The sequence below is a fragment of the Ipomoea nil genome, unplaced genomic scaffold (assembly GCF_001879475.1).
Source record: "Ipomoea nil cultivar Tokyo-kokei standard unplaced genomic scaffold, Asagao_1.1 scaffold2134, whole genome shotgun sequence".
Lineage (NCBI taxonomy): Eukaryota > Viridiplantae > Streptophyta > Magnoliopsida > Solanales > Convolvulaceae > Ipomoea > Ipomoea nil.
This window is the reverse complement of record NW_017618562.1, coordinates 96,820-108,094: the sequence shown is the minus strand read 5'-3', so window position 1 is coordinate 108,094 and position 11,275 is coordinate 96,820. Positions and strand designations below refer to the sequence as shown.

The window sequence follows — 11,275 nt, the reverse complement described above, 5'->3', positions numbered from 1 at the left end:
TTATTCTTATTTATTGTTAAATGTTTAATTTAATTTTTTCCTGATATTGTATTTTAAAATTTTGAATGGTACTTTGCATCATTCACGAAATTATACAATCATTGATAATAATGATTACGGTCAACTAATAAATTTGTGATGGTATTTTGCATCCAGTACATGCATTCTTACATTATCATGCTCAGTTTTTTTACCCGTGATTAAAAATTTTGTAATTGTATTATTTATCATATTTAGTGTTCAATGTTTAATTTAACTTTTTCCCATTTATTGTATTTTTAAAGTCTTTAGATCCAGTATATGCATTCAAACATTATCCCAATATATGTATTCTGTAGATAATCATGCTTATTTTTAAAATTTGTATAAATAACTTTGTGTTTATAAATAATCATGTAATAAATAACTTTTGTGTTATTCCATTCCTAAATTGCTGTAATTTAAGAAATAAAGATTGGAGTTATATGTATTTTATTTTATTACTTTTTTTATTGGACTTAGTGTAACATGTACAATATTCTTATTTTAAAATTTTTAAAGGTATTTTGCATCATTTATGAAATTATAAAATCATTGATAATAATGATTACGGTCAAATAATAAATTTGTAATGATATTTTGTATCCGGTACATGGATTCTTACATTATCATGCTTAGTTTTGTTAACCCGTGATTGAACAATTTTGTAATGGTACTTTATTTATATTGTACAAAACAAATAGAAACTGTATCATCATTCAAAAAATTGTTTATTTATTTATTCAAAATTTGTAATTAATTAATATATCAGGGTACACGTATACACTTGACATTCAAACAACAACATGTTGAAAAATTCAAGTGTATCCTCAATGAGGCTCTTTAAATGTGATTAGAAACTTATTGTCTCGAACAACTTTATCCTTGACAAAACCTGTATTTAGTCATGGACAATTATATGTTGCAGTTTCAAGGTCACTACTCCAAATGGTTTGAAAATATTGATTTGCGATAGTGATAGCAATAAAACAACTTCAACAGCAAACATTGTATACAAGGAAGTTTTTCAAAATTTGTAACAATTTCAAATCAATATAATATCAAATTTTAATATTTTAGTTGTTATTAAATTTATTATCTTCTGTACATATCTATTCATACTTTTGCACTTATTTTATAAACCAACAAAATTGTACTCTTCTAATTATTATAATAATTTATAACTTGACCTTTCACTTTATTATTATAATTATTTATAACTTGACCTTTAACTTTATTATTTAAATATTTATTAAAAATATTCATGCATCGCACGGATAATTTACTAGTTATGATAAAAGAAGTAAATCCAAGTCCCTTGATGCATGCTCAATCGTTCAGTTCCTGTTTTCACTGGTATCTCTATTAAATTTTTTATTGATTTCTTAAGTTGTTGCAATAACCTAATTAATTAACACTCATATTGATTGTTTAACCAAGTCAAACAGCCAATATATATAATAGTGGTAAAATAAACATAACCAACATTGGTTGATAGGCTATTTATTTTACCAAATCGGGCCTATGCTTCGCGTAATAGTTTAACTGAAAATATGGAAGATCAAGAAGATAAATGTCACCATACATCCATTAATATATTCTTCAGTCCTTATACATTTGCATAGGTGCCATATATACAAGATCACATAAACCACCCACTAACCCAACTACTAGAAAAGTGTAATACATCCCACATGCTCTGTTGAGGTCGGAGTGTGGGGGACCTTAGGGTTGGGGATTCAGCCTTTGGGATAAGAAAAGTGTAATACATGCCATGAAATGCTTATATTAGTGGTTATCACACTATATAATATAATAATAGAAACTATGCCTATATTAGTGGTTATCCCACTACTATATAATAATAACTAGTATTTTTTTTTTGCACGATGCGGCAAAAAAATATGTGCCCAATATTAGTATTTTATATTAAGATTTTTGATATTTAAGTTATTATAAATAATAACAATAATGTAAAACATGTTTATACATTTGATATTTATATGGTAGCAAATAACTAACATATAACTCCAATATATAATGTATACATATTATTATTATTGAAGAAGATAATAAAATATATGGTGGATGCATGTGCATGGTAACAATGGTGGAAAAGATAACGGAAGTTATAACGGTAGGGGTATGTTTGTCCAAAATATTGAAAAGTACAACTCTTATTGCATAATGTATAAAAAAATTTCATGGAAAAAACGGACATAAATGAAGTATAACCTTCATCTACACTTATTATGTTTTAGATAATAATAATAGAAACTGCAGCATAGGAACCCACAATTGTATCAGTTTTAGTATATAAAATTTACATATTTAGAAAAAAATAATATTAAAAGTTCTATTCAACACAAAAAAAAAAAAAAAGAAGAAAATATTAAGAAAATAAACAAATAAAAAGTGTTATTGGCAGTGGGAGTACTATATTATTTTCCATTTAGCTGAAAGAGAGTATAAGACTATCTAAAATTGAGAGAAATATGATAGCTAAATATACATTAATAAGGAGTGAGTGATGAAGAGAAATGAGATTTAAGAAATAATATAGAGCAATTGGCATGTAGTGACATCTCTCATGCGGAGGTCATGAGATCGAGCTAAGTGGAGGCGTTGTTGACTCTGTGTGCTTCATTAGGTTGAGAAAGTATGTTTGAACAGATACTAGAGTTAGTACCATTCCAAAAAAAATTAGAGAAATTAGGGTAATAAACAACAAAAATTGACTAATAAATTGAGAGGCCTATTTGAATTATTTTTTACTCATTCTAACACTTTCAATATATCTATTCTCTATATTACAAACACACAAACTACAAAAAGATTTAAATTACATCGGTGTAGGAGTAAAAAGGCTCAAATAGGTAGTAGAAGTGGGCTTGAAACGCAAAAGTAGTAGAGAGCCGGTGATGAAAAATTGAAGTAGTGGAGAGTCTGGCGATGGTGGATCAATTCAACGAAGAGTTGAAATGGAATATCAAAGCAATAGAGAGCCGGCGGTGGAAAATTGAAGAAGCAGAAAAATATCAAAGCAATAGAGAGTCGACGGTGGAAAATTGAAGAATCAGAAAATCTGTGATTAAAGATTGAAGCAGAATTGAATCGTCGTTGGAAATTTGAAGCAAAGGAGAGTTGACGATAGAAAATTGAAGCAATTGAGAACCGATGATGGACGATCGAAGCAACAATGAGTCTTCGATGGAAAATCAACACAATAGAGACTCGACGATAGAAAATCGGAGCGAAAAAGAGTTGTTGAAGGAATATCGGAGCGACGGAGAGTCGCCGATGGAAAATCAAAGCGCCGGAGTTTCGCCGATTGAAAATGAAAGCTGTGCTGAGTCGGTGATGGAAGGCGTTGATTTGACGATGGAGTGAAGCAAATAGACGTACGGTGGTGAGTTGACCGCACGTTTTTGTTGGGGATAGAGTGACAGACAATAAGGTATGAAATTTAGGAAATAGCTTAAAATAGAAAGTGAGATGCCCAAATAGGTAGAGACTTAGGGGGGTGTATTCAATCAAGACTTTTAAAAAGTTTGAAAGACTTTAAAAGTGATGGATTTTAAATGACTTTTGTAGAGATTTTGTAGACTTTTCTAGAATCTTTTAAACTTTTATCAACTTTGTAAGAGTCCTTAAAAATCTATAGGACAACCATTTATAGACTTTTGAAAAAAATTTCATATGAAAAAGTCCACAAAAGTCATTAAAACTCTAAATTCAATACACCATTACAAAACATTCCATAACTTTTATTAATATATTATTTATAATTTTTTTACAAAAATATATTTTTATAAATCATAAATAAATGAATGTATTGCAAAAAAAAAAAATTAAAAAAAAATATTCATTGTCACAAAAACAGAGTATATTATACATAAAGAAAATATAATCAATTTTCACTAAATATAATCAATACAAATATTTCTTTAAGTAATGAAACGACTAATGTTGAGTAATATAATTATCAAAATGTCTAAAATGAAAATGTACAAATTAAAATATTCATCTTGTTAGTACAATTATTTTTTATTGGAATTGATTTCACCTTGTTGGGTGTCTCTCCACATATCCAAAGCTATTTGAGCCATCCATTCATTGGCATGCTCTTGTTGTTGCTCTTGAGTTTCAAACAGTTTTTCAAAATTATAATCATCAAAAAATTCAACTTAATACAATTACATATATTAATAATTAATGAACATATAATAACATAAAATTATGTTAATTATATAAAAAAAAATTTAAAAAAATTGAGTACATTAGCTCTACTAATTGCAAAAAAATTATAGAAAATTTCTGACTGCGAATTTCGCAGCATGGTTACGTTGTTGCTGTGAACAGCAACCCTGCTGCGAATAGCAGCAAGAAGTTCTTGCTGCTGTTCGCAACAAAACAAAATTGCATAAAATATAATAAAAAAATTACAAAGTATAATATTATGAAAAGTTTGAAACGTAACGTAAAATTTGATAGAAATTGATGAAAAACTTATCTGGGAGGAAAAAGTCTGTAGAGAAAATTGAAAAGTTTGGGGTTGGAGGGTTGGATTTCATCTATTTATATAAATGAAGAAAAAGTCTACAGAAATCCTATTCTGATGGAGTCTATGAAAGTTGATAAATATTTGAATACCAGTAGACTTAGACTATAAAAGTCTGAAACGAATGCCAGTATACTTTTAAAGATTTTTGAAAAGTCTGAATCGAATACCGGTAGACTTCTAAAGTCTTTAAAAGTCTAAATTGAATACCGCCAAACTCTGAAAGTCGTTAAAAGTCTTTAAAATTCTTTAAAAGTCTGGATTGAATACACCCCCCTTAGTGTTTCGGGTATGGGTCACACAAACAATAGTCGAAATTTGAGGAAATTCTTTTATTGGTGTAGTAGATTAGGCAATTTTTTTATGGACCATAAAAAATTACATTTTTGTATGTGATAAAAGATCGAAGAATTAGAGAATCGGCATTGAGACGACCGCACCGTCGTCGCACGGGAGGGGTGCATCATGAGACGACAGCACGATCCTCATACAGGATGAGTCGGTTGGACTTGATCAAGATTCTATATCTATATATAAAAGAAATTCTAGAAGAGGAAAGAAAAACTTGTGTCTTTAAAATTCCCAACAAATTAAATTAGCCACTAATGAATTAGATACAACAGCCACAGTCGTTATATTATAGACCGTGGTGCATGTGCACCGCGGTCAAAAACGACGCCGTTTCTTTAAGTAAAGAAACGGCCCGCCGTTAGAGTTAACGGAGTCCGTTTGTTTGGTATATTAAACACCAACTGACACTACAGTATATTCAAACCGACACTGTAGTTATATCAAAATGATACTGTAGTTATAGTGAAATGAAACTGCAGTGTATATAAACTGAAACTGAATACATTTCACATATTTGAGTGTATATTGTACAATGAAGCTGTAATTATATCAAAATGATCATGTAGTTGTGTTTTAATGAAACTATAGTGTATATAAAATAAAATTAAATAACATTTTCACATATTTGAGTCTATAAATATCGAATGAAACTATAGTTATATCGAAATGAAACTGTAGTTGTGTTCAACTGAAACTGCAGTGTATACAAAATGACACTGAATAACAGAGTTACTTTTTGCAAAAGGGTGCGAAACGGCGGAAATAAACACTGTTAATTTTCATTTAAAAAAAAAAGACGCGCGGTGCATAATCGATTATGCACCGCGGTGCATAATATAATTTGCCCAACAGCCATACATGGGCTTTCACCAATCAGCACTCGCAACATTCTTGAAAACCTCCTCTACCCTCTCCCCGCCTTTGTGTGTCTTGATCTCCCCATCCAAATTCTTAATCACCACACTCACCTTTGACACCTTGTACAGGAGATATTTCATCTCCACTTCAGCTATGGCTTTTTCTTTCTCTTTTCCGGCGACAAGTTCGGCCGCCTCGCACAGCCTAATCAGCTCGCTTATCCTGCCGCGCAAGAACCCCACTTCCATGCCGAAATGCCCCACCCCTATCAGAGTTCTGTCCCATACTTCCAGAACATCACGGCCCGTTGCGAGCGTGGCAGCTTTGATGCCATCGGCGATTTTCACAGTTTCTTTTATTGCCCCGGCGATTAGCGTGTAGTTCAACCCAGGCTCTTCAAGCTCATGAAGATACGCGTTGCGACTGCGGCACATCTCATAGTACTTGAGCCTGGTATCTTCGGATATCTCAGAATCTATGTTTATGTTGTTGACATGCAACAACCTTAAAATCCTCGAAGTTTTTCACTTGTGAAAACTCAACCACCACTGCTGGAAATCTCGCGTTTTCCGTCCAACAAATGTTGGACGGAAAACGCGGTATATTGGTCGGAAACGACGTTTCCGTCCAACATACCGACCAAAAGGAACGTTCGGAAAAACCTCCGTGGGAAATTTCGTCCAACTACGACTTTTGGTCGGAAATAGCGTCCAACGAACAACAATTGGACGGAAATTCCGGCAAGTACCCCACCATTTTTAAAACGTGGGAATTTCCATCCAACCTTGTGCGTTGGTCGGAAATTCCGTCCAATTATGTGCGTTGGTCAGAAATTCCAACCAATGTTGGACAGAAAATTCACATATTATATTTTGTAATTTTCCTTCCAACTGTTGGTAGGAAAATCTTAAATCATATGGAATGTTTTTATTATTTTTATATTACCAAAATTTTATTTATATCTATTGTAAATAAATTATATGTCATCAACAAATTATTGGACACACTAAATTTCAAATTGAAAATATATTTAAACATCAAAATTCTTTACAACAAAAATTATTGTCATGTTCATAAAAAAAAGTCATGAAAATATTACTACTTAATTGATACTACTTAAGTATGCTGCACCCAAATAAGCCTTCAAATCCGGCACTACTTCAATAGCTTTGATCAATGCAGCATCCACAACCTTCTTCTTCAATGACTTTGATCAAATGTAGACCTTCACCAAAATTAGACCATGATAGATTTCAAAATGCAAAAATCATACAGAAAACATAAACAACACTTGGAAAAACAAACTTAGAAGTATTTTCTCTCTTGCAACTGCAAATGATCCAGCATCAACAAAATCATCATAAGCAACCTGAGATAAACATTTCATCAAGTATTATTTGCAATGATAAGAGAACTAATGGATACAACATCAGCATAAGAGAACTAACTTGTATATATATATATATATATATATATATATATATATATATATATATATATTCTAATAATATTACATTCAATTCATTCATCAGTAATAATATATCCTAATTAACTAATAACCATACATAATAATCCATAAATATAGATAAATAATGGTGATTTAGAAACAATTACTTATCCAAGCCTACTTACAGTTGAGGAATGTCACCCTGGTCTATCAGCAGGATCTAAGACAGCAGATTCTAACATCTTACTGCACATTAATATTGCTTATTCACCTAACACCCCTTCTATATAGGCAAATTAACCCCAGACTTATCCATGCATAATCACTTCAACAATAATGATAGAAAGTTACCTCTTGTGTACTAAATATGAAGGTTTGTCAAACTTTAGTAGTTTAGTATACAAGACCTACAAAGAGAAAGAAAGATAGATTATCATATGTATAGAATGATAAGACCACATAAATATATGCATATAGAGAGAGAAAGAGGAGGATATATAGAGAGATTAATCTTAGGAATGAAATTGTATGCAGAACTAAACAAAACTCTGTATGCAGTGGAAGAGAAAGCTACATAATGCATAAATTGTAATTATTTGTATTCCCCGTTTAAGTGCATCCTAACTTTAAATTTATTTTGTTGATGATGCTCAGCAAAAGCAAATGCATATGCAGTTGGGAGTGGTTTGCCCTGTAACTGCAAAATGCAATAGTAGGGACAGTCACTACAAATTAGATATTGTAACCTCCAACAGTAGAAAATTGTCAAAACCCAAAAAGAAAGGGCAAAAAAATCATGGAATGAAAAATATTTCTTGAATCCCTAAACTTCCCAATAAGAGTGGCTTGGTTTTTTCAACATGAAAAATATACCTTTATAGGAGAAGAGGCTTTCAAGGGAAACAAGATAATGAGTAAAATACAGATGAACAGCTACCTTGAAAGTAACAATAAATCATTATGCAATATTGATTCCACATCTGCACATATAATCGTTACCAGGTGAAAACCATTGAGTTCATTGCATTCTGCTACAATAGCCTGAGTCCACTTTGTTTCTATAATGCCCAAAAGAATACATATAACAAACATATAGAGGTAGATTTTCCTGATGTGTAGTCGAATTAGGAGGAAAGAATAACAGAAAGAAATAAGAAACTCTTTCTTATTGAATAGTGTGCCTGCAAACCATGACTAGAATCCAGGTTTAATATAATCATAATTAACATCAAGAAGTCCGCTTTCAAGTAAGGTGGGAATAACAACCTTCTAGAATAAATGCAGTCACTGAAATCATCATTCTCTCTAATGCCAATCAATAAATAGCTCCACATTTGGACATTCATATTTAGACATATACGAAAAAGAACTTCCATTGCACCAATTACAACTCTTAGCCACAATAGGCAAAGTCAAAACTAGCAATTTAAACAACAATTTGGTCTATTTCCTCTCTACCTCTCACACCTATAATCACCAATCTCAAAATCAGCTCCACTAACAAGGAAACAGAGAAAGCAAACCTAAATTAGAGCGATGGCGGCGGCGGAGGTTGGTGTGGCGGTGGGCTATGGCGGCTGTGGCTATGGCTGGGCAGCGGAGAAGGGGCGGTGTGACGGTGGTTGTGCTAAAAATGGTTAGAGCTCCTTCTCGATCTTCAATATGTAGTCTCGAACGGCATTGACATATATAAACTTTAAATTTAAAACTGAAATTACAATTTGAGTAGTTAAATAAATGAAAGACAGCAACCGCACATACCTGAGGAAGCGCAGCAACGCCGGAGCTGGTGCCGTCGCCGCTGCTCACGCCGCCAATATTTCCATCAAACACTGCCGCTGCTGATGCCACTTTCGTAGACTATAGAGAGAGGATTTCAAGCCGTCATCGTCATCGATCGCTGGAGTCTGGAGATACCCGCCTTCGTCGATGTGAGAGAGGAGTCCAACTTGCCGCCGTCGTCAATCGCCAGAGCTTAGAGATAGAGAAGAGCTTAGATCTGTGTTTGGAGGATACTATACGTCTAGGGTTTTATTTTTATTTATTTCCTAAATTTCCGTTCAATAATATGTTGGTCGGAAATTAAAATTCTTACCATTTTTAATTTCTACCTATTAATCAATTTGAGTTTACCAACCAACACTACAGGTTGAACAGAATTTCCTTCCAACACTGGATGTTGAACGGATTTTCCGTCCAACGCGCAAATGTTGGACGGAACTTTCGACCAACTTTCCGTACATTCTTCTTTTGCGATAGAAAGTTGAATTTTTTATTAAAATACCGACCAATTTACGGTTGGACGGAAATGTTGGACGGAAATAGCGAGATTTCTAGCAGTGCACATTCTCTGCAGATAAGTGGTTTGAGGTAGAGACTTGTCTCTCCAGATTGTCACCTTCATGCTGTATTCTGGTTAACTGATCTGCAGCATCTTCAATTCTCAACACATTTTCCTCAATATCATCACCTTCCAGCAGTAAACCCTCTGGAATAACAGAAAAAGTTATGCATACATGCTTCAGTCCTAATGAATATTATATATGTTGGTTTGTGCAAGTTGGCATAGTTTGGTTGGATGGATGGATGAATATCTAGAAATTGTTAGTGAATCAGTGTCTAATATAAAGCCTATATTGATGAGATATAAAATGTACAATATATTCTTCAGAATAATACCAATATATCAGCCAATGACCTGACTGTCCCAAATGGGAGGTCATGTGCTTGAGTCTTAGTGGCCGGGGGTGATATTGACTTTTTGTGCTTCAATAGATTTAGAAAGTAGATATGATGAACAGATGCTACATTAATTTTAACAGAGTCAGTAGCACTCAAATGCAGGTCTACCGTTGATGAGGCAATATAATGTAACACAACTGAGAGGATCGGACATCAATTAGCTAGGTTTTTTGTAGACTTACTTTATTCAATTAATGCAAAGGAACAAGGAAAACATACATACCAGTTGCAATTGGGTGTGCATAATGACTTAAATCCAGAAGACTTATAGCACCAGCAATATTTGCCGAGTCATTTGCCCGAACAATGTACACCTAAAACAAGGAAAAGGAGTAAAAATGAGGCTAATTCTTTGAAGGCTGAAGATAAGTTGAAAAACTAGGACACTGATAGGCTATGGATGGGGTTACCTACCTTAAGCTTGAGAGGTTGGATTAGCTGAAAAACTACAACTCCCCGGGAACCAAGTTGTGTTGGAGGGAAAATCCTCTCCATCCACCACTCAGGCCATGCTTCTCAATAAGGTACTTGGTCTCTGTTTCTCTTCCATTTTCATCCACCAAAATAATAGCAGTATCATGGTTTGGCAGATGACAAGTGCAGAAATCTTTTGGCAGACCCTATCAGATCAGATCATTATATTATATTATATTATATTTGAGAATGATGGCACAGTGATAAGCATGCTTAGATTACTTGATTTAACCTAATTAACACTAAATTAAAGAGATATGATTAATTATGTGGGCAGGGCTTACCAACCAAAATCCACTAGTAGTATGAGAATGGAGCAAGAACTTGACTACACTAGGAAATTGAGGTGAAAGATTTGCTTGAAGTTCTCGACCTCTCCTCATAGCTATGGAGTTTTCATCAACACACCCATACTCCCTCCTACAACCTTCACCTTTAGCCTGCTCAATCAAATAGTGCGGGCCAAGTAAGCATCAGGAAGTTGCAGAACCTCAAATGAATCAATTTGGCACAAGGAATAATACAACATCAACAGTCCTTATACTAGCCAAAACATATATACACTCTAAAAATATCTTGTTTCGTCAAAGTAAGTTGTGTTATTAACTTAATTTCAACCAACACTAATCCCATCATTCCTCAATAGTAAGCTAATAAGGTAGTAAGAGGAAGTGTATGTAGTGCAAGAAGGGGTATTCAGTCTTATTATATGCATCAAACTTCAAAATTAAACAACAATGGCATGTCTGTATGTTTACCTGAACCTTCTTGGGAGTAGGACATCTTCTCTTGATCACCTTCTTATTGGCAGCCAATGGATTCAT

At 33.2% G+C, this 11,275-nt stretch overlaps 1 long non-coding RNA gene and 1 pseudogene across 2 annotated transcripts; both read right to left on the bottom strand.

Moving 5' to 3' along the window:
- Window positions 1–5,796: 5,796 nt before the first annotated feature.
- On the bottom strand, window positions 5,797–11,275 carry LOC109148512 (annotated as a pseudogene).
- LOC109148513 lies at window positions 6,841–9,288 on the bottom strand. 2 transcript variants are annotated; one of them, XR_002048815.1, is made up of 4 exons: window positions 8,997–9,288; window positions 8,759–8,929; window positions 7,587–7,642; window positions 6,841–7,157 (listed from the first exon to the last, which is right to left on the bottom strand). It is a non-coding gene; the product is annotated as an uncharacterized LOC109148513 (long non-coding RNA). The 2 variants fall into 2 exon arrangements; XR_002048814.1 differs by having other exon boundaries at window positions 8,759–9,288.